The 26572-nt window shown below is 44.9% G+C and overlaps 1 protein-coding gene and 1 pseudogene across 3 annotated transcripts in view; one reads left to right on the top strand and one right to left on the bottom strand.

Annotated features, from left to right (window-relative positions):
• LOC111972883 (leucine-rich repeat transmembrane protein FLRT2-like) overlaps window positions 1-17410 on the top strand; it is a 19521-nt pseudogene extending 2111 nt beyond the window's left edge.
• LOC111973389 (leucine-rich repeat transmembrane protein FLRT2-like) overlaps window positions 1-26572 on the bottom strand; it is an 88566-nt gene that overhangs the window by 7060 nt on the left and 54934 nt on the right. The window contains exon 1 of one of the 3 annotated variants that reach the window (XM_024000737.2): window positions 17119-17711. The exons of 1 other annotated variant lie outside the window; for it this stretch is intronic. The gene's annotated coding sequence lies outside the window, so the exon portion shown is untranslated. Of the gene's footprint in view, window positions 1-17118; window positions 17712-26572 lie in introns of those variants that run through there. One more of the 3 variants, XM_024000738.2, reaches the window with a different exon arrangement.

The raw sequence follows: 26572 nt of genomic DNA, 5'->3' as shown, positions 1-26572 counted from the left end.
ATGGTCTGAACATGTACTTTATCCAGATTCAAATCGTTTAGGGGACCCATCCTAATGAACTTGTGTTTACGGAACAATATTATAGTTAACCTAGAGACATATAAAGTTAGGCTAGTCCAGAAAAACAAGAAAGTTGAATTTACATGTAAAATGAGAGGGTATGAGGGCTTCAGGTGTTGGGAGGAGCTGTGGCTCCTAACCATCTCCTCTCGAGCTGCTCGGGAGATGCATCTTTATTCAGGGAGTGAGCCCAGTAGGGTAGAGGGACCTGAGGGACGATGAAGGAGCGGAGATAGGGACCAGACGGAGAGAGGAGAGAGAGGAGCACGAGAAGAGAGAGAGAGGTGAAGCGTGTGCACAAAAACATCACTATCACACTGAATTTATTTAGCCAAAATACCTCTGTATTCCAAGCATGGAAGGCAAGTTTTTATCGTCCCCAAAACAACCCAACGCAAAGCCGTCATGATTGGGGATCAGCCATATTCTTGAAAAGTGCGTGTTCGCTGTTTCGGGGAGCGACTCCTTACGGAAGAAAGTTCGCTTTTCTGCTCCTCGCTGCCTCAAGGTCCTGCTCTCCCGCTCTAATGCCTTGCCCAAGGTTTTTGAGAAGCGCCTGAGGTGAGTCGTAGGTGTTGAGCTGCCTGCGCGAATAGGAGAAAATTTCGGACAGATTCAAAAACTGTTTCCCGAACTCAGGCAGCATGCTGTCGGAATACCTACGGGTGGCAGTGCGCTCGGAACCGATTCGCACAAACAATAACCGAAGGGCTGGGTCAAGGCAAAGCAATAAAGAAAAAAGTTTAACATGATTAAGGGACATACAATGGATACGGGAAAGCCTCATCTAAGGTAGCTACAGTAGTCCAAATGTTTTATAGCACCGGTAAAGGCAATTTTTCTTCACAGCAGTTGGTTTTCTATAATGCCGAGCTGAATTAACAACTCTAGTTACTAGAAGGTGTTTCAATCGTTTTTTGTGGAGTTCTCGTTTTATAGGCTATATGATAGATTGAACTGGATTTGGTCATACATATGGAGGTATTAAAACTCAAGCGCTATGGTATTATTTTATTCAAAGACACGCCGTTTCCTAATATATTATATATATCTTTTACATCTACTGCCATCTATAACGAAATGTGGTCAACTTGTCAATAGTTTAAAAAATATTTTATAGATGGTACAATTTATTAAATCGTTAATTAGTTTTTTCATCATTGTCAAAGACAATTGCTACAAAGCGCACGGCTTTAGTTTTTTTTCTTTTAGAGAGAAAAGCGAAGCCTCCGTTTGCCACTTGAAATTTCAATGCTCGGTTACGGCTCTTCAATGTCCCTTTGTAATAATTCATTCAAATGAACACCACTCACTGAGCTGCCTTTGAAGTATACCTCAGATCCGAGTTTTATCGCCTTTTAAATAGCCGATCCGTTTTAAACTTTTAATAGCGTTATTGTCATTAATCCAATCCTAATCGGATTGAACCTGGCCGCGATATCACTTAATTCATCTGGCGAGAACTGTGCTCCCTCAGCCGAGAAACGTTGTTCTATCTGTTCACACAGACACATTGGCAGTTGCCTCACAATTGCCCTCTGAGTTAATTGGTCCGAATGTACATTTCTCTCTCTGTGCAATACATTTTGTATTTGGATACATGGAAATGCCAAATTTATTGTGTGTGTATTAGACGTGTTCTTCAGCCTTGCTTCTAAAGTTTTTTTTTCCTCCACAGTTCCTTCCAATGTCCAATGTCGTTATTTATGCAGCTATAATCATTTTAGGTACTGTTGCCGTGGCAGCAAATGTATTGCCGCATGTGGTTGCTGCTTATTTCCCCTGAAGCTTATTTGATTAAATTTAGCCCTTTTCAATTTCGAAAAGTAGATCGCAGATGTATTTCATATTGTTTGTTCCATCTTTATAAGGAGCAGTGCCCCATCTCATCAGTCTACAGAGCAACCGAACAATACAGATAACTTATTCTATCCATATGCACATTCCTCCTTGGCTATGTTACCCAATCCCCTATTGAAAAGGCTGCCCATCAAACCTGTTTTGTATTAAAGGTATGGTCTATTCAGCATTGACACAGGGTGGTGCTCCTGTTAAGTTAAACACTGATGGGGAGGAAATGTGTAATAGGCAATAAACTTGAATACTGGGATGCGGGAGCTGAGGCCCTACTGTAATAATCATTTGGTGTCTGCTTATATTTGTCCTTTTTCACACTAAAAGTGTGCATTAATTGAAAATCGTATTTTTTTTCATATCCCAACTCTCCTGAGACACCTTCAGAGAGTGGGGTCACGGCCAGGGTCTGCCATTATCAACAGAAACCTTGGAACAACTAGGGTTAAGTGCCTTGCTCAAGGCACATCACATATTTTCACCTTGTCTGCTTGGGGAATCGACTACCGGCCTTTCGTTTACTGTCCAACATTCTAAGCGCTAGGTTAGCTACCACCCTGGATGCCTACCTGCTGTACTGTAACCGGGTGGCCTTGTGCTGAAGCCCATACTGTAACCGGGTGGCCTTGTGCTGAGGCCATACTGTAACCGGGTGGCCTTGTGCTGAGGCCCATACTGTAACGGGGCCTTGTGCTGAGGCCCATACTGTAACCGGGTGGCCTTGTGCTGAGGCCCATACTGTAACCGGGTGCCTTGTGCTGAGGCCCAACTGTAACCGGGTGGCCTTGTGCTGAGGCCCATACTGTAACCGGTGGCCTTGTGTCTGAGGCCCATACTGTAACCGGTGCCTTGTGCTGAGGCCCATACTGTAACCGGGTGGCTTTGTGCTGAGGCCCATACTGTAACCGGGTGGCCTTGTGCTGAGGCCCATACTGTACGGGTGGCTTTGTGCTGAGGCCCATACTGTAACCGGTGGCCTTGTGCTGAGGCCCATACTGTACAGGTGGCCTTGTGCTGAGGCCATACTGTACCAGGTGGCCTTGTGCTGAGCCGGGTGGCTTGTGCTGAGGCCCATACTGTAACCGGGTGGCCTTTGCTTAGGCCATACTGTAACCGGGGGCCTGTTGCTGAGCCCATACTGTAACCAGGTGGCCTTGTGCTGAGGCCCATACTGTAACCAGGTGGCCTTGTGCCCACTCTAAACCTCTAAAAACATGTTAAGAAATGGTCCATATCGATCATTTATCGCCAAGTGGAGGAGCTAAATTCTCTTCCAATCCCATTCATTTGACAGGCTGTGTTTGTCACTCTGGGTTGGTTAAAATCCCCCACTCACACACCCACACACAACACACAACACACACCACCACACACCACCACACACACACACACACACACACACACACACACACCACACACACACACACACAACACCACACACACCAACACACACACACACACACCACACCACACACACACCACACACACCACACACACACACACTCACTCCCCTTATATTTCATTTTGCAGTTCCTTATTTCATGTCTGTGTGCTGAGGATGGTTGGTTGTTGTGAATATGTAAGGGAAACCTTTAGAGGAGAAACAACACATATCTCTGTTTACTGTAAGCACAAACAACCAGCTCTGACTTCAAAACACTGCTCTAACAAAGACAAAGAAGAAGCAAAGACTGTTTTTTCACACAAGAGCTCCTGATGCATTGTTATGTTTCCTTTCATGTCTCTGGCTATATCTCATTTATGTTTCATACGGTTCAAAATAATTGCCAATGTGTTTATTAGCATGTTATTTAGCACTGAGGCATTGACTTGTGCTGCTGTGGAAATCTAAGAATGTGCATGCTGTCCTGGCATCTACTATATTCTCTCCTCTCTCTTTGACTGAGAGGAAGGAATGAAAGCCCCCTTTATGTCTGCTAAAACCGGATGTTCTAGAACTCTCCTGCATTTTTATCAGATGGTTGAAATTTCGATAGAAAATAGCCTGGTGCATACATTTCAAAGGAGTGTGAAAGTGTGAGACTGTGTGGATCTGTGTGTGGGTTAAGTATGTGCCTAGAGAGAGAGAGAGAGATGCTATCTGGCAAAAACAGAGTGTGTCTCTATGGATCTCAGTATGTGTGTATTTTTCAGCCTGTGTGTGCAGTGTGAGTTGTGACAGAGCTCTTTTTTCTCACAGAGAGAAACAGACCACCCCTGCCCTAAATCCCGCCACTAATCTCGCCTTTCCTTTGTCTTGTGGAACAGGTCTCTGGATCCAATGTCACCCCCCTGGAAGCTGCGCCCAGCGGGACCACATGTGTGTGACGGTGACGGGTGGTGGCGAGGAGAAGGAAGGGAGAGCCACAAACACATCGGCTTTCGGCTGCGATCTGCACTAAATTGGCCCAGGCTGCGTCCTGTCCTGTGAGGACGAGCAGAGAGTGCTCTGGTCTGATATCTCAGCATGAATGGAGTCAGAGTCAACCACTTAGAGGACCTGCTCTTCCTAAAGAGACTGTCTCTCTTAAAGTTGAGGACTAATCAATTACAGGGGATTAGCCTAAACCCTACAGCTTCTTGTTCTACCGCCCCGTGAAGAAGAGGTGAACTCAGCATTATCGAACTCTTTCAGTGGACGTTTTTTATGTTGATTCTTTTGGTGGATTTACTTCAATACTTTCAATACTTTCCCCTTTTTTTTTTCTTTTTGTTGTTGTTGGTGCATTGCTTTTTCATTTCTCCAACCCAAGGACATTCCCTCCTTCTGATTCTACTATTGAGTTTCAGGCGTGGGCTGTGTATAATAAAGATTGGGGTTCATTCTGCGTTTCTGGTTGACAGTCATCCTTAGTCTCAATTGGCACTTCAGCTGCCCTGCCACCTCCGTGCCCAGAAAGAGTGCCGCTGCGACAAAACCTGTTTACTGCAACGAGCGGAGCCTGACGTCTGTGCCTCTTGGGGTGACAGAGGGCGACAAGATCCTCTACCTCACAACAACCAGATCAACAAGCAGGGTTCCCATGGGGAACTACACAATGTGGCGTCCGTGAGACAGTGTATCTCTACGGCAACCAGTTGGACGAGTTCCCCACAACCTGCCTAAGAACATCCGGGGCTCCACCTGCAAGAGAACAACATCCAAACCATCTCCAGGGCTGCCTTGCCCAACTTCCCCGCCTAGAGGAGCTCCACACTGGACGATAACTCCATCTCTACGGTTGGGGTGGAGGAGGGGGCGTTCCGGATGCTGTCAGCCTCAAGCTGCTCTTCCTCACCAAGAACCACCTGAGCAGTGTCCCATTGGTCTCCCAGAGGACCTCACAGAGCTGCGATTAGATGAGAATCGTATCGCCGTCATCGCTGATGGCGTTCCAGAACGTGACGCGGCTACAGCGCCTCCTGTTGGATGGCAACTCTGTTGACAAGACGAGGGCGTGCCCCGGGACGTCCAGGAGCTGTCCAACCTCCGGGACTGGCGCTGGCCCGTTAACTCTCTGACGTTCCCCCCGCCCCTCCTCCCGACGCAGTCCCTGGTCAAGCTCAGCCTGCAGGAAATCAGATGGACCAGATCCCAGTGACAGCCTTTCTCCGCCTCCAGAGGCTCGAGAGACTGGATATCTCCAATAACCAGCTGCAGACGCTGACACAGGGGGTCTTTGACGCCTCGTCAGCCTCAGACAGCTCACTGTTCGGTACAATCTCGTAATAATTTCAGGCGCTCTTCGAGTAGACTAGAACCCAGTCCGTCCTTCAAACTAGAGCCCGTTAGTGAGGGTGTTAGAGGTCTATACTCTGCTTGTCCAAGCCCATTCATATACCCTTGGTGGCGTACTATTGTTGTACCAGATGTGAGTTGTTGGTCACACCTTGTGCACAGACCTTCCTCGAAAGCGGAGTGAGCGTGACCTGTGGGTCCATAGCAAATCAGATATAGATTACTTCATCTCCTCTTGGAATGTTCTTCTGTATACCAGTGCCCCAGCTTGATTGACAGACCTTCCCCCAGCATGATGCCCAACTGTCCCAATAGCCATACCCTCGGCCCATCCTACGAAGCCCTCTCGAAATACCCGCCAACTCCACACACACTCACCCTCATAACATTATCCCCTCCTCCAGGTTACACATGACCCAAACATTCTGTACATTCATCCCAACCATTCACTACGTCAAATTAAAAGCGCTTCAATCAGAAGCTCTAAGCCATGACTACCCATCAACTGCAGCGCGCTCTCCTTCCTACCACCTCGTGTACCCAATCCGCCCCTCCGCCAACCTATAGCCCCGTGCTTGATGTACCCCTATTCTGCACGCCACATTAGTCGGAATAGCCACCCCCTACGTGAATAATCCCTAAGTGCCGATGATAGAGTCAATAATGTCTGCTCTCAAACTGCAGCGAGGTCAAAAAGTCTGTGTTGGGACTAAAATTCCTAACCTTTCACGTGCGGTCTCTACCAGACCACATACAAAGTAAGGATTGGACCCTGTGACAAGATTTGACCCTCGAACCAGCGTAGCCTGTAGTTGTTAACAGTTATTTAGTCGGGCGTATTGTCTTGAAGACCGCGATATTGATAATAGAGTTGCACAAATAACCGATGAGGGTGTAGAATGTGCAGACGTACCAGACTTTAAGCCTTTGACCAATCACTGTTGGCGAGGCCAGGTCTGGGGCTAGGCGTATCCAGCACTCCACGTTGCGTCGTCTTTAGTACAGCCCTTAACCGTCGTATATTGCCATATACCAACCACTCGTGCTCATTGCTTAAATGAGTTGTATCGAGTATGATCTATTACCATAGTGCATGATTCTGTAACAACCTCATCAAACTGACCTACCATTCCAGCCACCGGCCACTCGCCGAATGCTTGGAGGAAACGATATTAACCCGTAAGTATAGCTACCAGAACGTCCAGAACCAGAGTTAACCCGTACCTCATCCAGTCTTCCGAAACTAAGCCCCTATTCCGTCGCAAACATCCGTGCCCTGGAAGGGAAGCTTCAACAGGACACCAACTCCACTGCGGTCCTTTTGGCTGGAATACCAAGTGAAGTTGAAGTAAAGTCCGCGTGGTCGTCCGCCCTGCTTCATCCTAGGTAATGCTGCTGAGCCTGTTTTGTTGGCACATGCACAAGAAAGCCGCTCTGAATCGTCCAAGGGAAATACCAAACCGTGGCGAGAAAAGACGACTACTGCGAGGCGGGGACCAAAAAGGATAACTCTTATAAACGTGAAATGACTGAGACCAGCTTTCAATAGTATTCCACTGAACATGAGCAACTTTGAAAAGGGGATTACAGGATTCAGCCCATCTACACACCCAATGGAGGCATCGGCTTCGAGACTGCCACCTCAAGTAACAATAGCTTAGACCTACTGCAAGACAGCAACGTTAACCATCACACTCTCCGAAATATCTTTGAACCCAGCCATGCGATCTCGATACTGGTACCGTGAAAGTGTTCACAGTTTGATCTCTAAACTACAGAGAGTTGTGAACTATTTTCACTCTACACACAGTTTCTGTGTGAGGACTAGTATAATACCATTCATAGACGTAGCTCCCAGTAGATACTACACACTCAAACACCAATTTACCAAGTATCGGTCTGCGCAGCTTGATACCCTGCCCCTTGACTATACCTTTGACTAGCACGACAGTCAAAATGGTAAATTCCTAATTCTGCTATCTTTTTTTTCTATTAGAGAGGAAGATCAACTATCGCGCTGCTGCTTACTCTACTCTATAAAAGCTATTATAGTGTGCTGTGGTCCCAGTGTGACACTACGAAATTCTACTCTATTGCCATTAACTGACACTGGTTTGCTGTCTGCCTCCTACTAGTCACCCTTTCATCACAGCAAAAATTGGACCTGTCTGGTCTCCTAGGCTAGACGTTACGGTCTAACAAATGCCATATTAGCTATCTGCCTACTTACTACAACTCACAACACAACATGGTGGCATGGTCCTGCCCGACTACTACACTCAACAAACTAGATAACCACAATGCGCGCCCATTCGTTTCCCCAGAGGACCTTAAACCATATAACATCCTCTCAATACAGCACATAAGTGGCTTTGATCATGAGCCCACTGTCTTAGTTGTATCTAAGTGTCTCATAACAATCACTCACAATGCTGGCCAAACTCTTGAGTCCAGCTCCTCGTCCTGCTACACTCAAATTAAACACCGATCGAAGCTCTGCGTGCATTTCTCCTCTGGCCCTTGCCGCTCCATTGTTCGTGTATTGCAGACAGATATCCTATAGGTACTATCTGCGTTGAGACTTGTTGCAGCACTCACTATCGACTAATCAAGACAACCATGTGTAATATCATGGACTCAACTGTTAGCATACCACGCTATCTCAATAGCCACTCAACAGATGGTTAGGTCTACTTGTCCTGCCAACATGAACATTGAGCTGTTGATTAACAACATACAAATCACTAAAATCTGCTATGTGAGTCCTCGTTCTGTCCCTGTGCGACACTCGCCTCGATATGACACAGGACCTACACAAATCGCGCGAAGCTTTTTATACTGCAAATGCAACTGCACACTATTACTACGATAATTTAATAAGTAGCCGCCTCACTCGCATTATAGAAACTACCCCCTATTCCTCCGATATCATCCATATCTACTGAGTGAGCTAATCTAAACATATGAGCGCAGCACATCTCAGAAACTACCCACACAACTGAGTTTTGATCTGTGTCCACTAGCTATTCAAACTTTCAACATGGCAGCACAATGATAGGCTTCTGCGACTGCATGCATACTCTCATTACAGACACTAACCAGTAATATTTGTTTCTCTAGCCTATACAGAGCCGGACGAGTGTTTGGCGAGCATCCTGATACGGTAGGGAGGCTCTTACAGTTCACGGGTGGTGGCCCATAGACGTGCGAGTAGCTAGTGAGAGACTGGCTCCCATGCTCTTACTATGGCAGTCGGCCTAGCTAGTTATTACTATAGGGGAACAAGGGTTCCCGTGCTCAGTCTACATAGATGAGCCTATGCATTCCAATTGCACCTATAGGGGAACAGGTCCCTGTGCCCGCTTAGTATGGACTGAATCCTGAGTAATGCTCCCCTAGCTCCTCTAAGAAGGATATCCGCTAGCATTCTTCTAGTGCGAATATACTAATACATGAAAGAGGTCCTCCGATCAGGCAGTTTCAAGCTATATAGAGCTATACCATGTTTGCCAGCCCGCCTCGCGAGTCCTATCTGGCTGTCCTTATATCTGGCCACGCGATTGTTCATATAATCCACTAATTGGTACGATGCAGAGGAGCGGCTCCCTGTGGTGCCAAAATGTGACCATACGAAGCACCACTAAGGGCACCTCATGCAGCGAATTAAACCCGGGATCGTCTAGGAGTGCACTGCACGCTACCTGATCAGCACCTTCTACCAGAAACGGAAGTTGAAGTTGGTTCAGCGTGTAGACCGCGGTTGTCCTCTCGATCCCGTATAGGCTACTGTGTCTCCAGTGCTGGAGTGGACTGAGGATCCTGACTTAGGTAATCTGGTAGGCGTACTCATGAGGGTCTAGTCTAATATAACCTGCGTCTCAACGTGAACTGACGCATAGAATTTAGTGAGGGGTCCTCAAGCAGTCCGCATCATAAACGACAGCATACACCGGTAGTGACACCGAACTCATGCGCCACTAGGTCCTCTCCAGTTGATGTAACAACGCTTCCATCCGTCTCTCCGCCTTTCCCGCGATCTTCATCTGCGTCCGAGTAATATCGCGGCTGACGTCGCTTTCATCTAGCGTCTGGCCCCTTTGCATCCTCAGGTCACCTTGTAGTCTGACCATGCGTACCCGTTGATCCCACTTAAGTAAAGCTCCGACAGCTTTGCATCGTAATTCAGGAGGATTGAACACCCAACAACCCATGTGTGCCAACCGTAGATATCCGTATAGTGGGCCATCCTTCATATATCGGAGGTACTTGGCAGTGGGCCAGCGGGGTTAGACCGAGACCGTGCAGCCCCAGTAGTAGGTAATGAGTGGTGGATTGCTATGTACTTTGGACCGGTAGGACCGGATGGTCCCCTATATAGTAGGCTTAGTGCACTACTCTTAACCAAGACCCTGTCCCCTATATAGTGCATAGTGCACTACTTTAGACCAGGACCCTGCCCCTATAAGTGCATAGTCATACTTAGACCAGACCGGCCCCCTATATAGTGCTAGGTGCACTACTTCTAGACCAGACGACGTTTGCTCGCCAGGTGGGAATAGAGCGTCATGGAGGGGTAACTGAGGGTGGTGGATGGGGTATATTGCTTAGTGCACTACTGTTAACCAGGACGCTGTCCTATATTAGTGCTATAGATGGTTCAGCGGACGTTAGACTAGACCATGGACACACCCTAACCTAAAGCGTCCACCATGATGCAAATGTCCATGCAGCCACCATGTTGTGTTGTGAATGTAGCAGCAGGCCAACAGCCACATGTTGTGTGTGCAGATGTAGCAGGCAGGGCCAGACAGCCCACCTTTTGTTATGGGCTAGATCGCAGCCGAACACCCCATGTTGTCGTGAGTGTAGCAGGCGGCCAGACACTACATGTGTGTTGTGATGTAGGCAGCAGGGCCAACACCACCATGTTTGTAGTGAGCTTAGCAGCAGGCCCAACAGCCACCATGTTGTGTTCATGGGTATGTCAGGGCCAACAGCCCCTGTTGTGTGAGTTGTAGCAGCAGGGCCAGACAGGCACCTTTGTGTTTGGTGTATAGGCAGGGCCAGACATACGATGTTGTTTAATGAGTTTAGCAGCAGGCGAGTCACCACTTGGTTGTGTTGTGGCTGTACACAGCCAGACAGTACCATGTTGTGTTTGAGCGTAGCAGGCAGGGCCAGACAGCCACCATGTGTTTGATGAGTAGTAGTTCAGGCCAGGAAGCCACCATGTTGTGTGGAGGTATATCAGGCCAGGACAACCACCATGTTGTGTTGTTAGTTAGTAGTCAGCCAGACAGCACCATTGTGTTGTGAGTGTAGCAGGCGGCAGACAGCCACCAAGTGTGTGTTTGATGTGTAGCAGGGCCGACAGTCACCATGTTGTGTGTGATGTAGTAGGGCAGGGCCAGACAGCTTACCTGTTGTTTATGTGTAAGGCAGGCAGCCAGACATACTGTTGGTTGTGAGTGTTATATCAGGGCCAGACAACCCACCACCATTGTGTGTTGTGAGTGTAGTTACAGCCAGAATTGAAGTAACAAACAGTCCCCTGAGACAGAGATATTTAAGTAAAGTAATTCTATCCCGATCCTAAAACTGAACCATTTCCACTGTGACCATTCGGACAAGTCCCTGGTAAATTGGATGATTTGTGCAGAGGACACTGGGAACCTTCTAGATGACGTATTACCACCACACCAGGCAGTCACGTCTTGAACACTAAATTCCACGGTTGACCATTTAGTCACGGTACATACGTTATCTCCCAAGCATTGATGTGCTGTATGGTCTTAGAGCCTATCCATCATGCAACTGCCTGTTGACTCAAACTCTATTTACAATGCCACGGAGTGGGTGATATGCCAATATACCATTAGGCTGTACAAGCGCACGACGGCAACGTGAGTGCCTGATACAGCCCTTGCCACGCTATATTGACCAATACGATTGAATCAGAAGTTAAACATTTTACACTAGGTTGGATACTTAAAAATAGTTCTTAAACCACTCCACAAAATTCTTGTTAACAAACTATAGTTTTGGCAAATCGCTAGAATTACTTGTCCAAACAAGTAATTTTTCCAACAATTGTTTACAGACAGATTATTTCACTTAGGAATTCACCTGCTTCGCAATTTCATGGGTCAATTTACATACACTAATTGACTTGCCCTTTAAACAGCTTAGGAAAATACAGAAAATGATGTCAGCTTTAGAAGTTCGATGACTACTTGACAGCATTTGAGTCAAATTGTAGGTGACCTCGTGATGTATTACCAATGCCCTAATTTCCAAATCCAGCGTGCTTGTGGTGGTTTGGAGGGCGCAGCGGATGGAGAACCATCAAATCAAGTCATAGGGATCTACCAGTCCCAGACATAGAAAGCAACATAGTGTAGTAATCCAGTAGGAGTGCTTACCTACTGGTATTGTGCGGTTCACATTCCGTCGTCACCTCCGCTCGGGCTCTGTCGACACATATGACCGCGCAACGTTGATGAGCTTACTTACGGATCATCGTAGCTAGCAGGACCAACAACCATACCCACCATTTGACAGCTACAGCCTATGGACCAATCGCGAGCCCTCCACGGGTCATGTTTACGCCCTACACAGTGAAGCTGTCTAGAGGAGCACGTGACGTAGTCTCCTGTCCTAAAAGACCCCCGATGTTTGACTCAGTGCGTCTGCACTGGTTATTAGATATCCAAGGTCTCTCGCAGTCGCCTACTAGAAGGCCGCCCCGAAGGAACTTAAATCATCTGCGGAAATCTGGTAAACCCAAATGACATGATTAATGGACTCCTTGTCGAACAAAGCATGCTTGGCGATTGAGCCAGGGATCGTGCGTCTGGAGAGGAGAGGGCGAGTATCTAACACGGCAAGACTTCATGAGAAGATAATAACCGGAAGCCTAGCAGCTTCAGCCCACCGGAAGGTTTGAGACAGCTACACTGGCGAACGTCCCCGGCCCCACAAGCCAAGAACCGACCCCGAACTGTCAACAAGTTGCATCCACAAAGGAAGGCGCTGTAGCCCCGTCGTCTGGAAGCGCCTCTCAGCGATGACGCGATACGATTCTCCATCTAATCGCAGCTCTGTGAGGTCCTCTGCGAGACCAATGGGGACACTGTCAGGTGGTTTCTTGGGAGGGAAGAGCAGCTGAGGCTGACAGCATCCGGAACGCCCCTCCTCCACCCCACCGTAGAGATGGAGTTATCGCCAGTGGAGCTCCTCTAGGCGGAAGTTGGCCAAGGCAGCCCTGGAGATGGTTTGATGTTGTTCTCTTGCAGGTGGAGCACCCGGATGTTCTTAGGCAGGTTGATGGGAACTCGTCCAACTGGTTGCCGTAGAGAACCACTGTCTCCACTACGCCACATTGTGTATCCCATGGAACCCTGCATTGTTGACTGGTGTGTTGTGGAGGTAGAGGATCTTGTAGCCCTCGTCACCCCCAGAGGACAGACGTCAGGCTCCGCTGCTTGCAGTAACAAAGGTTTTGTCGCAGCGGCACTCTTCTGGGCACGAGTGGGCAGACAGACTGAAGGCACATTGAAGACTCCAGAGACTTCAACAGAAACGCAGAAATGAACCCCAATCTTTATTACACAGCCCAGCCTGAACTCCATAGGTAAAAATCAGAAGGGGAATGTCCTTGGGGTTGGAGAAGGAAAAAGCAATTGCACCAACAAAACAACAAAAGAGAAAAAAAAAGGGGAAAAGTTATTGAAAGTTATTGAAGTAAATCCACCAAAAGAATCAACAAAAAAAGCAGTCCATAAAGAGATTCGATAATGCCTGAGTTCAACCTCTTCTTCACGGGCGGTAGAACAAGAAGCTGTAGGGTTAGGCTTAATCCCCCTGTAATTGATTCAGTCCTCAACTTTAAGAGAGACAGCGGTCTCTTTAGGAAGAGCAGGTCCTCTAAAGTGAAGTATGACTCTGACTCACATGTCGATGCTGGATAATCAGACCAGAAGCACTCTCTGCTCGTCCTACAGGACAGACGCAGCCTGGGCCAATATTAGTGCAGATCGCAGCCGAAAACCGATTGTTTGTGGCCTCCTCCTCTCCTCTCCTCGCCACCCAACCCGTCACCGTCAACACATGCCTGGTCCCCGCCTGGGGCAAGCTTTCACAGGGGGGTGAACATTTGAGCCAGAGACCTGTTCCACAAGACAAAGGAAATGGCCGAGATTAGATGGCGGATTTAGGGGGGGGGGGGGCAAAGGGGTGTCTGCTTCTCTCTGTGAGAAAAAAACAGAGGCCTCTGTCACAACTCAAACATGCCTACCACACAGCTGAAAAAATACACACATACTGCAAGATCCATGAGACACCACTCTGATTTATGTCCAGATAGCATCTCTCTCTCTCTCTCAGGCATCATACTTAACCCACACACAGAATCCACACAGCTCACACTTCACACTCCTTTTGAAATGTATGACACAGGGGCCTATTCTAATCGAAATTTCAAACCATTGATAAAAATGCAGGGAAGTCTAGACATCCGGTTTGAGCAGACATAAAGGGGCTTTCATGCCTTCCTCTCAGTTCAAAGAGAGAGAGAGAATATAGTAGATGCCAGGGACAGGCAGCACATTCTTGAATTTCCCAGCAACAAGTCAAATGGCTCAGTGCTAGAATAACATGCTAATTAAACACAATTGCAAGTATTTGAACCGTATAAACATAAATGAGAGATAGCAGAGACATGAAAGGAAAACATACACAGCATCAGAGCTCTTGTGTGAAAAAACAGTCTTTGTTCTTCTTTGTCTTTGTTAAGAGCATGTGTTTTGAAGTCAGAGCTGGTTGTTGTGCTTACAGTAAAAGAGATATGTGTTTTTCTCCTCTAAAGGTTCCCCTTACATATACAAACCAACACCAGCTCCAGACACAGACATGAAATAAGGAACTGGCAAAATGAAATAACAGGAGTGAGTGTGTGTGTGTTGTGTTGTTGTGTGTGTGTGTGTTGTGGTGTTGGTTGTGCACTGTGTGTGTGTGTGTGTGTGTGTGTGTTGTGTGTGTGTGTGTGTGTGTGTTGTGTGTGTGTGTGTGTGTGCGCTGTGTGTGTTTTGTTTGTGTGTGTGTGTGTGAGTGGGTGGATTTTATACCAACCCAGAGTGACAAACACAGCCTGTCAAATGAAATGGATTGGAAAAGAATTTAGGCGCCTCCACTTTCGATAAATGATCGAATACTATGACCCATTCTTAACATGGTTAGAGGTTTAGAGTACCTGGCACCAAGGCCACCCTGGTTAACATTATGGGCCTCAGCACGAAGGCCACCCTGGTTTACAGTTATGGGCCTCAGCACCAGGCCCACCCGGTTACAGTATGGGCCCTAAGCACAAGCCACACCGGTTACATATGGCCTCAGCCACAAAGCCACCCGAACTCAGCACAAGGCCACCCGGCTTACAGTATGGGCTCAGCACAAAGCCACCCGCTACATTATGGGCCTCCAGCACAAAGGCCCACCCGGTACCAGTATGGGCCTCAGCACAAAGCCACCCGGCGTACAGTATGGCCTCAGCACCCAAGCCACCCGGTCACAGTAGGGCCTCAGAGCACAAGGCCACCCGGTTACAGTATGGGCCTCAGCACAAAGCCACCCGGCTCAGCACAAGGCCACCCGGCTACAGTATGGGCCTCAGCACAAAGCCACCCGGCTACAGTATGGGCCTCAGCACAAGGCCACCCGGTTACAGTATGGGCCTCAGCACAAAGCCACCCGGTTACAGTATGGGCCTCAGCACAAGGCCACCCGGTTACAGTATGGGCCTCAGCACAAGGCCACCCGGTTACAGTACAGCAGGTAGGCCATCCAGGGTGGTAGCTAACCTAGCGCTTAGAATGTTGGACCAGTAAACGAAAGGCCGGTAGTTCGATTCCCCAAGCAGACAAGGTGAAAATATGTCGATGTGCCCTTGAGCAAGGCACTTAACCCTAGTTGTTCCAAGGTTTCTGTTGATAATGGCAGACCCTGGCCGTGACCCCACTCTCTGAAGGTGTCTCAKGGAGAGTTGGGATATGAAAAAAAAWTACGAWTTTCCAATTAATGCACACTTTTATGTGTGAAAAAGGACAAATATAAGCAGACACCAAATKATTATTACAGTAGGGCCTCAGCTCCCCGCATCCCAGTATTCAAGTTTATTGCCTATTACACATTTCCTCCCCATCAGTGCTTTTAACTTAACAGGAGCACCACCCTGTGTCAATGCTGAATAGACCCATACCTTTAATACAAAACAGGTTTGATGGGCAGCCTTTTCAATAGGGGATTGGGTAACATAGCCAAGGAGGAATGTGCATATGGATAGAATAAAGTTATCTGTATTGTTCGGTTGCTCTGTAGACTGATGAGATGGGGCACTGCTCCTTATAAAGATGGAACAAACAATATGAAATACATCTGCGATCTACTTTTCGAAATTGAAAAGGGCTAAATTTAATCAAATAAGCTTCAGGGGAAATAAGCAGCAACCACATGSGGCAATACATTTGCTGCCACGGCAACAGTACCTAAAATGATTATAGCTGCATAAATAACGACATTGGACATTGGAAGGAACTGTGGAGGAAAAAAAAAAACCTTTAGAAGCAAGGCTGAAGAACACGTCTAATACACACACAATAAAGTTGGCATTTCCATGTATCCAAATACAAAATGTATTGCACAGAGAGAGAAATGTACATTCGGACCAATTAACTCAGAGGGCAARTTGTGAGGCAACTGCCAATGTGTCTGTGTGAACAGATAGAACAACGTTTCTCGGCTGAGGGAGCACAGTTCTCGCCAGATGAATTAAGTGATATCGCGGCCAGGTTCAATCCGATTAGGATTGGATTAAATGACAATAACGCTATTAAAAGTTTAAAACGGATCGGCTATTTAAAAGGCGATAAAACTCGGATCAGGTATACTTCAAAGGCAGCTCAGTGAGTGGTGTTCATTTGAATGAATTATTACAAAGGGACATTGAGAGCCGTAACCGAGCATTGAAATTTCAAGTGCAAACGGAGGCTTCGCTTTTCTCTAAARGAAAAAAAAACTAAAGCCGTGCGCTTTGTAGCACATTGATCTTTGACATGATGAAAAAACTAATTAACGGATTAATAAATTGTACCATCTATAAACAAATATTTTTTTAAACTATTGACAAGTTGACCACATTTCGTTTATAGATGGCAGTAGATTGTAAAGATAATATAATATATTAGGAAACGGCGTGCTTTGAATAAAAATAATACCATAGCGCTTGAGTTTTAATACCTCCATAATGTATGAACCAAATCCAGTTCAATCTACTCATATAGCCTATAAAACGAGAACTCCACAAAAAACGATTGAAACACCTTCTAGTAAACTAGAGTTGTTAATTCAGCTCGGCATTATAGAAAACCAACTGCTGTGAAGAAAAAATTGCCTTTACGGTGCTATAAAACATTTGGACTACTGTAGCCTACCTTAGATGAGGCTTTKTCCGTATCCATTGTATGTCCCTTAATCATGTTAAACTTTTTTCTTTATTGCTTTGCCTTGACCCAGCGCCRTTCGGTATTGTTTGTGCGAATCGGTTCCGAGCGCACTGCCACCCGTAGGTATTCCGGACAGCATGCTGCCTGAGTTCGGGAAACAGTTTTCTGATCTGTCCGAAATTTTCTCCTATTCCGCGTCAGGCAGCTCAACAACCTACGACTCACCTCAGCGCTTCTCAAAACCTTGGGCAAGGCATTAGAGCGGGAGAGCAGGACTTGAGGCAGCAGAGGCAGAACCGACTTCTTCCGTAGGAGTCCCCCGAAACAGCGAACACGCACTTTTCAAGGAATCTGGCTGATCCCCCAATCATGACGGCTTGCGTTCGGATTGTTTTGGGGACGATAAAAACTTGCCTTCCATGCTTGGAATACCAGAGGTATTTTGCTAAAATAAATTCAGTTGATAGTGATGTGTGTGCACCGCTCACCTCTCTCTCTCTCTCTGCTCTCTCTCTCTCTCTCTCCGTCTGTCTCTTATCTCGCTCTCTCATCGTCACTCAGGTCCCTCCTACCCTACTGGGCCTACCCTCCCCTGAATAAAGAATGCATCTCCCGGAGCAGCTCGGAGAGAGATGGTTAGGAGCCACAGCTCCTCCCAACACTGACGCCCTCATACCTCTCATTTTACATGGTAAATTCAACTTTCTTGTTTTTCTGGACTAGCCTAATTTATATGTATCTTAGTTAACTATATATTTTCCGTAAACACAAAGTTCATTAGGAATGGTCCTAAACGATTGATCTGGATAAAGTACATGTCCAGACCATTCTCACTTGACATTCTATTCAGGCTCTATTGGAAGGCACATCTCTATGCATAATTCGGTTGGCATTCATTGTGATCTCTCCTTCCTTTCCATGATTTGAGCCTTTCAGACACATGCACTGACAAGCACAGTAACTTCCTCTGAATATTCAGCCTCTTTCTAAGTACTGATTCAGCATTAAACAATTGCTTTTCCGCACTCACTCTCTCGCTCTCTCTCTCACTCTCACACTCTCCCTTTCTCTCACTCTCACACTCACACTCTCCCTTTCTCTCACACTCACACTCTCCTTTTCTCTCACACACACACACACACACACACACACACACACACACACACACACACACACACACACACACACACACACACACACACACACACACACACACACACACACACACACACACACACACACACACACACACAAAACAGCACACACACACACACAAAAGAGGTATGGTGTGAGGGAGCTCAATATGAGATCTTTTGGTCCAGGATTCTGTAGGGGAGAGTGGATTAAGTTGAGCCATTTTTTACAATCAGCATCACTCCATCAAGGGAAATATAGTATTATTTCTAACAAAGACATCACGATGTGTATCCCTGGAAATAATCAGAAATCATGTAAATATGACAGATTTGAAAACATAACTTGTGCAAATATAGTGGTCTCTTGGCACAATTTACAGGGTAAATTATGGGGTAAATTGAGCTGCAGGACAAGGTAAGTTAAGCCGCCTACAAATGTCTTAACTGAATTCATTATTACCACTACCTTTTTAAAAYSTATATTTATTTCCCAAACACATTTCAACACAWTCACAATAGCTTTTTGGTATTTTAATAATTTTAAGCATCTTTTAACACAGGCTTAACACCTAACAAACACTTTGTCAATTTTTAAACACTTTTAACATGGGCCAGGTCCTGTTGTTACCTCATATCCCATTGATAATGCCTTGCATAATAAATAAACGCTTACATTTGCTCAACTTGCCATTGGCTCAAATATTGGCTCAACTTACCCCATGGTCATCATCTCAATTTATCCCAAGGAAAACATTTTGACTATATTAGCCCACACAGCTACAAGGATGCACTTTCATGCTAGGTTTATGACCTCATATTGAAGCTTATAGAGACCCCAACTGATCATTTAATTYGGTTTAGATACAAGCATCATGAAACACAATAAATGTATTTGACTAGGTGGAAATCAGTTTTTTGGACTTATCTTGCTTACCATTTTTTCCATGTGGTTTCTTACTTACTTTAAATGTTGTGTACCGTTTCCTATAAACAAGGGTGGCTCAATTTACCACTTTGGCTCAATTTACCCCACTCTCCCCCATTGGATAATGAGAAGTTGTATTTTAGCAGGAGGCCTTTCCATATTCTTACTTGCATACATTATTATTCCACAATTCCTGTGTGTGTGTGTGTGTGTGTGTGTGTNTGTGTGTGTGTGTGTGTGTGTGTGTGTGTGTGTGTGTGTGTGTGTGTCACGGTAGCAGAAGCAGCATGTGCTGCAGTCCTGTTGTGAAATGTAATAGACGTCACACTAACAGGTCAGCAGCTGCTAGATTATCTTTGATCACAGAGTTGGTGCCAATCAATGATTGATTAAATTAACCCTTTGAAACACAAGACACAGTTGCTACATGCCAAGGTGAGTTGTCTCTACCTCCAAGCTATTGGAAAATAAAGATGATATGTAGACTGTCAGGGAAGAAAAGTAAACTCTGAGCCAGCACATGGCGATTCCATTCCTCTATTTTATCAACCCTCCATGAGACGATTTTGTGAGTTTCATTCTGCCTTTCATGTTTAATTTTGTCTGCCACAGCCCAAAGATTGACTGCCTTGCCATGTACAGTCCACACAATTTAATGTATCCATAAATCACAAAGCTGTACACAGGATGAATTATATATTGGACATAAAGAATGCAGGCTGAAATAGCCTATTTTACGGACRGACATGTTTTGCAACATAATTCCAATACATGGAATCTTTATACATTATACACAGTTATAAAATGTTTCTCTATTAGAAATGACAAACATTTTAAGGTTGTTGGATATGCAGCACATTTTATTAAAATATCCTATGTTTGTGTAGRCCAGGGTTTATATCAGTTTACTTTTAGCTATGGTAATCGAGCTACTAGGCACATCTCTGAGTTTGAGATATAGGATTTCTTTGTGAAATGTGATGTTCCAATCATTATACCTTTCAAAGTTTAATTCTTGACCTATTGTAACTTTGAATTTCCAATGCAATACCAGTATCCTTCACAGAGGAAAACAAGTAAACATGTATAATCTGTGTTTCCCTCAGTGGAAGTCTCCTAAACCCTAAGTATCTCCGTTCACCCGGGCACCTTTTTGTGTAGGTATATTGAAGATGGGTCAGGAGGCCAAGGGTACCTACACTCTTTGTTCTTTAAAGGGTAAATAATCATTGAGCTGGCCTGCGTAGATGCTCGACCTTAACTGCTGACGTTATGTCTCACTTCTGTTGAACTCTTCTAAACTTTCCCATCATTCTTATATCAGACGTGACCCTTACAGACTTACCAATATCAAGCTACAAGTCCTGAAAAGGCTAATCACGAACTTCCTGATAATTGACTGAAGGTTTCTGTTCCACCCGAAATGCAGCAATATACAGGACAGAATGCAGCAGATAGACCTGTATGGCAGAGTGTACACTTATTACTATGAAATGATTAACGTGAAACCAGTCCAGTTATTGGACGAAATGGCCTTCTATGAAGACCTGACTCATGAGTTATTGTAGTAATAACTCTAGAAGACTACAATTAGAATAATAGTAATACATTTATAAATCTGAAGGTATGAATTCTTATAACAAAAAMCATATTAGGCAGAAAACAAACTCTCTGACAAAAGTTTATCCCCTCCTCCTTTATTTTAAAAAAAGTATAGAAAATGTCTGTCCATCATCCATCTCTCAGCGATAGAATAGAGCCTAAATGGGTTGTGGATTGTTTTGACCGGACTGTATAATTTACTGTATCTTGCTGAAACGGTAGAAACACTCAACACTGGCCCAAGGGGAGATGAAAGTTCAGTCTAGGATTGCAAAATTTGAGTAACTGTCCCAAAAGCCACAGGTTTTCCAGAAATCCCAGTAGAAATATTCACAAAATCATTAGGGAATAAGCAGGAAAACCGGAATTCTGAAAAAAATCTGGGAATTTTGGGAAAGCTACCGGAATGTTGCAAGCCTAGTCCAGTCCCATGGCTCCTTCAGGGCCGTTTGACCAGGAGAAGAACATTTGTACTCAGATACACACTTATTTTTTCCCCCTATATCCATACATTCTTAAGTCCCTGTAGACATCATTATCTTACCACTTAGCATGTTACACAGTACAATGGTTACATCAGAAATTCACAAGGGCACAATTCAAAGTCGTTAATCGACTTTTAACTTCCTTTAAAGAGTGATTGACAAGAGTGATTGGCAAGATCTCTGAAATATGTGATTGTGTAATTATTATAAATATTTGATTATATCAAAATGATTATATCCCCAGATGCCATAATGAGACTAGAGAGAGACCTCCTGCTGCGCAGTGTAAYGAACGCTGACGATGTTGTTAAGATTATAGTTGATCAATACATACATTAATTATATTTGTTCTCACTGTAATCATCTATATGCGTGTCAATTATCAACCGACCATCATTTTATTTTTCAACACAACTCCCACATGAGAAAAGCAAAATTTTCAAAAGTAAACCGTCAAAATKTGTTCTAAGTGCATGCTACTGCGTCACCACCATATCAATCGATGACTGTGTTTCCGCCACTGTAATGCTGGTGTAGGCGCTCCATTAAATGAAATAAAGAAAAACTTGCAAGCTTATAGTTCCTTTTAATAGAATAAACCTGCTTGTCAAACTGTTGGATGGAGGAAGGAGGAGGCAGTTCTCCATCAGCATGGTAGTCATTTCATCAGGAGGACATGGTGTGAATTATGGAGGAATATACAGTGGCTTGCGAAAGTATTTTATTTTTTATTTCACCTTTATTTAACCAGGTAGGCTAGTTGAGAACAAGTTCTCATTTGCAACTGCGACCTGGCCAAGATAAAGCATAGCAATTCGACACATACAGCAACACAGAGTTACACATGGAATAAACAAAACATACAGTCAATAATACAGTAGAAAAAGAAGTCTATATACAATGTGAGCAAATGAGGTGAGATAAGGGAGGTAAAGGCAGAAAAAAGGCATGGTGGCGAGGTAAATACAATATAGCAAGTAAAACACTGGAATGGTAGATTTGCAGTGGAAGAATGTGCAAAGTAGAAATATAAATAATTGGGTGCAAAGGAGCAAAATAAATAAATAAATACAGTAGGGGAAGAGGTAGTTGTTTGGGCTAAATTATAGATAGGCTATGTACAGGTGCAGTAATCTGTGAGCTGTTCTGACAGCTGGTGCTTAAAGCTAGTGAGGGAGATAAGTGTTTCCAGCTTCAGAGATTTTTGCAGTTCGTTCCAGTCATTGGCAGCAGAGAACTGGAAGGAAAGACGACCAAAGGAGGAATTGGCTTTGGGGGTGACCAGTGGGATATACCTGCTGGAGTGCGTGCAACGAGTGGGTGCTGCTATGGTGACCAGTGAGCTGAGATAAGGCGGGGCTTTACCTAGCAGAGAGTTGTAGATAACCTGTAGCCAATGGGTTTGGCGACGAGTATGAAGCGAGGGTCAAACAACGAGAGCGTACAGGTCGCAATGGTGGGTAGTGGATGGGGATTTGGTGACAAAACGGATGGCACTGTGATAGACTGCATCCAGTTTGTTGAGTAGAGTGTTGGAGGCTATTTTATAGATGACATCACTGAAGTCGAGGATCGAAGTAGGATGGTCAGTTTTAAGAGGGTATGTTTGGCAGCATGAGTGAAGGATGCTTTGTTGCGATATAGGAAGMCGATTCTAGATTTAATTTTGGATTGGAGATGCTTATGAGATGTTTAAATATTCACCCCCTTGGCATTTTTCCTATTTTTTTGCCTTACAACCTGGAATTAAAATAGATTTTTGGGAGGGTTTGTATCATTTGATCTACACAACATGCCTACCGCTTTGAAGMTGCAAAATATTTTTTATTGTGAAACAAACAAGAAATAAGACAAATAAACAGAAAACTTGAGCGTGCATAACTATTCATCCYCCCAAAGTCCAAACTTTGTAGAGGCACCTTTCACAGCAATTACAGCTGCAAGCCTCTTGGGGTATGTCTCTATAAGCTTGGCACRTCTAGCCACTGGGATTTTTGCCCATTTTTCCAAGACAAAACTGCTCCAGCTCCTTCATGTTGGATGAGTTCTGCTGGTGTACAGAAATCTTTAAGTCATACCACATATTCTCAATTGTAATGAGGTCTGGGCTTTGACTAGGCCATTCCAAGACAATTAAATGTTTCCCCTTAAACCACTTGAGTGTTGGTTTAGCAGTAGGCTTATGGTCATTGTCCTGCTGGAAGGTGAACCTCCGTCCCAGTCTCAAATCTCTGGAAGACTGAAACAGGTTTCCCTCAAGAATTTCCCTGTATTTAGCGCCATCCATCATACCTTCAATTCTGACCAGTGTCCCAGTCCCTGCCGATGAAAAACACCCCCACAGCATGATGCTGCCATCACCCTTCTTCACTGTGGGGATGGTGTTCTCTGGGTTATGAGAGGTGTTGGGTTTGCGCCAGACATAGCGTTTTCCTTAATGTCCAAAAAGCTACATTTTAGTCTCATCTGACCAGAGTACCTTCTTCCATATGTTTGGTTAGTCTCCCACATGCCTTTTGGCGAACACCAAACGTGTTTGCTTATTTTTTTTCTTTAAGCAATGGCTTTTTTTCTGGCCACTCTTCCATAAAGCCCAGCTCTGTGGAGTGTACGGCTTAATGTGGTCCTATGGACAGATACTTCAATCTCCGCTGTGGAGCTTTGCAGCTCCTTCAGGGTTACCTTTGGTCTCTTTGTTGCCTCTCTGATCAATGCCCTCCTTGCCGCCTGGTCCGTGAGTTTTGGTGGGCGGCCCTCTCTTGGCAGGTTTGTTGTGGTGCCATATTATTTCAATTTTTTAATAATGGATTTAATGGTGCGCCGTGGGATGTTCAAAGTCCCGGATATTTTTTTATAACCCAACCCTGATCTGTAATTCTCCACAACTTTGTCCCTGACCTGTTTGGAGAGCTCCTTGGTCTTCATGTTGCCGCTTGCTTGGTGGTGCCCCTTGCTTAGTGGTGTTGTAGAATCTGGGGCCTTTCAGAACAGGTGTATATATACTGAGATCATGTGACAGGAGGTAATTGAAGGTAAATGGTTGCACCAGATCTTATTTAGGGGCTTCATAAAGAGGGTGAACACATATACACACATCACTTTTTCTTTTACATTCTTTTGAATTCTTTGAAACAAGTATTATTTTTCTAGTAGAAAGAGGAGGAAGGGAAGCRCTACTAAGGTACACAATAGTACATTTTGGTAGATAGAAGGTGCTCTTTGGTAAAAGGGATAAATTGGTAATCAAAAAGAAAGGAGGACCAAGGCACTCTTCATATAATTAATTAAAATGCCTTTATTGGTATGGCACGTTCAATAGAAACAAAACATTTTAAACACCGACGCGTTTCGGCTGCATGGCCTACGTCAGATAGTCTTATTAAGTATTATTTTTCATTTCACTTCACCAATTTGGACTATTTTGTCCATTACATGAAATCCCCCCCAAAAATAATATTTAAATTACAGGTTGTAATGCAACAAAATAGGAAAAACGCCAAGGGGGTGAATACTTTTGCAAGGCGCTGTACCTGTAAATGGTAGCTAGTTCCTCACTTTAGGCTGCCCTGTGCTAATGTCACACTGTAAAAACAGAGTGACAAAAACAGACAGACACAGACAGACAGACAGACAGACAGACAGACAGACAGACAGACAGACAGACAGACAGACAGACAGAAACACAAAAACAGACAGACAAAAACAGACAGACAGACAGACAGACAGACAGACAGACAGACAGACAGACAGACAGACAGACAGACAGAGTGAAATGGAACGGTATAGGAGAGAAAGAAGAGTTGCTAGAGATATAAAAAGAGATAGACAGACAGAGTGAAATGGAACGGTATAGAGAGAAAGAGAGAGTTGCTAGAGATATAAAAAGAGATAGACAGAGAGAGTGAAATAGAAATAAAGATGAACAGAAGGAGATTAAGACAAAGAGAGAGAGTGAAGCCAGGAACAGGTCAAAGATGGGGCCTTATCCCACCTTCAATCCCTCCAGCTTTCGCTCTGTTTGAAGTCACATCTGGCCTGAAGTTCCCCTCCTGAGCTGAGCATAGAGGAAGTCTTATTCTGGCGTTTCACAGCCTGGATGTGGAGGTGAGCTAGCGTCTACCTCCCAGGCTATAGCTCTGTCTCTCTCTCTCTCTGAGTCTCTTTCTGTCACAAGACCAAATCTGCCTGCCTGCTGCTGTCCAGACCAAATCTGCCTGCCTGTCTGGTGCTGTCCAGACCTGACCTCACTTTGTATATCTGCATGATGGACACAAGCTGGCTACTACTGCCTGGAAGATCTCCTGAATGACCTCGTATGGCTCGGCTCTCACAGGGCCAGGAGTTGTCCCTGTCTTTGTGACCTGACCAGGACAAACTCTGGACCCAACAAGCCTCCTGACACAACAAAACTCTGGACCCAACAAAACTCTCATCTGGACCAACAAAACTCTGGACCCAACAAAACTCTCGTCTGGACCCAACAAATCTCTGGACCCAACAAAACTCTGGACACAACAAATCTCTGGACACAAACAAACTCTGGACACAACAAATCTCTGGACCCAACAAATCTCTGGACACAACAAATCTCTGGACCCAACAAATCTCTGGACCCAACAAATCTCTGGACCCAACAAATCTCTGGACACAACAAATCTCTGGACCCAACAAATCTCTGGACCCAACAAATCTCTGGACCCAACAAATCTCTGGACCCAACAAAACTCTGGATCCAACAAACCTACATTTCTTCTGGTCAGGACTGATGTAGGACATATTATGTCTCTTTGACAAGTAGTTTCTTTTTGGATTGCCTTCACTTTTCCAAACAATAATGCAATAATTCCCAAAACAGAATTGACTTCTATATTCATAAAACTCTCCATAGTTACATTTCATTGTTTCCATTCTGTTGATGAGTCGATTCATTATTGTATTGGCTCCTAATTAGGGGAGGGTGGAGAAAGACCCAGACCAATTTACAGCCATAATGACCTCAGTTATTATTACTAATTATTATATATGAATGAATGTTAATTACGATGTGTCATTAGGGATTTAATTATTTATTCAACAACTACTTAACTCCAAGGATGTTGCACACTTTGGGAAGATACGAGTATGCTGTGCAGGCTCCAGTGCTTAGCAATCTAGACCAGAACAAAGCTGTGACATCAATTAAAGAAGTGATTTAATTTGTATGACGAAATTCACTGCTTGCTTATCTCTTCCAGTATCCCCAGGGGATGCCTGTAGCACAGTGTGTGTGTTGTGTGGTGTGTGTGTGTGTGTGT

The sequence above is a fragment of the Salvelinus sp. IW2-2015 genome, linkage group LG14 (assembly GCF_002910315.2).
Source record: "Salvelinus sp. IW2-2015 linkage group LG14, ASM291031v2, whole genome shotgun sequence".
NCBI classification, from domain to species: Eukaryota; Metazoa; Chordata; class Actinopteri; order Salmoniformes; family Salmonidae; genus Salvelinus; species Salvelinus sp. IW2-2015.
Note: the sequence above shows the minus strand (reverse complement) of the source record. Positions and strands in the feature narration are given on the sequence as shown.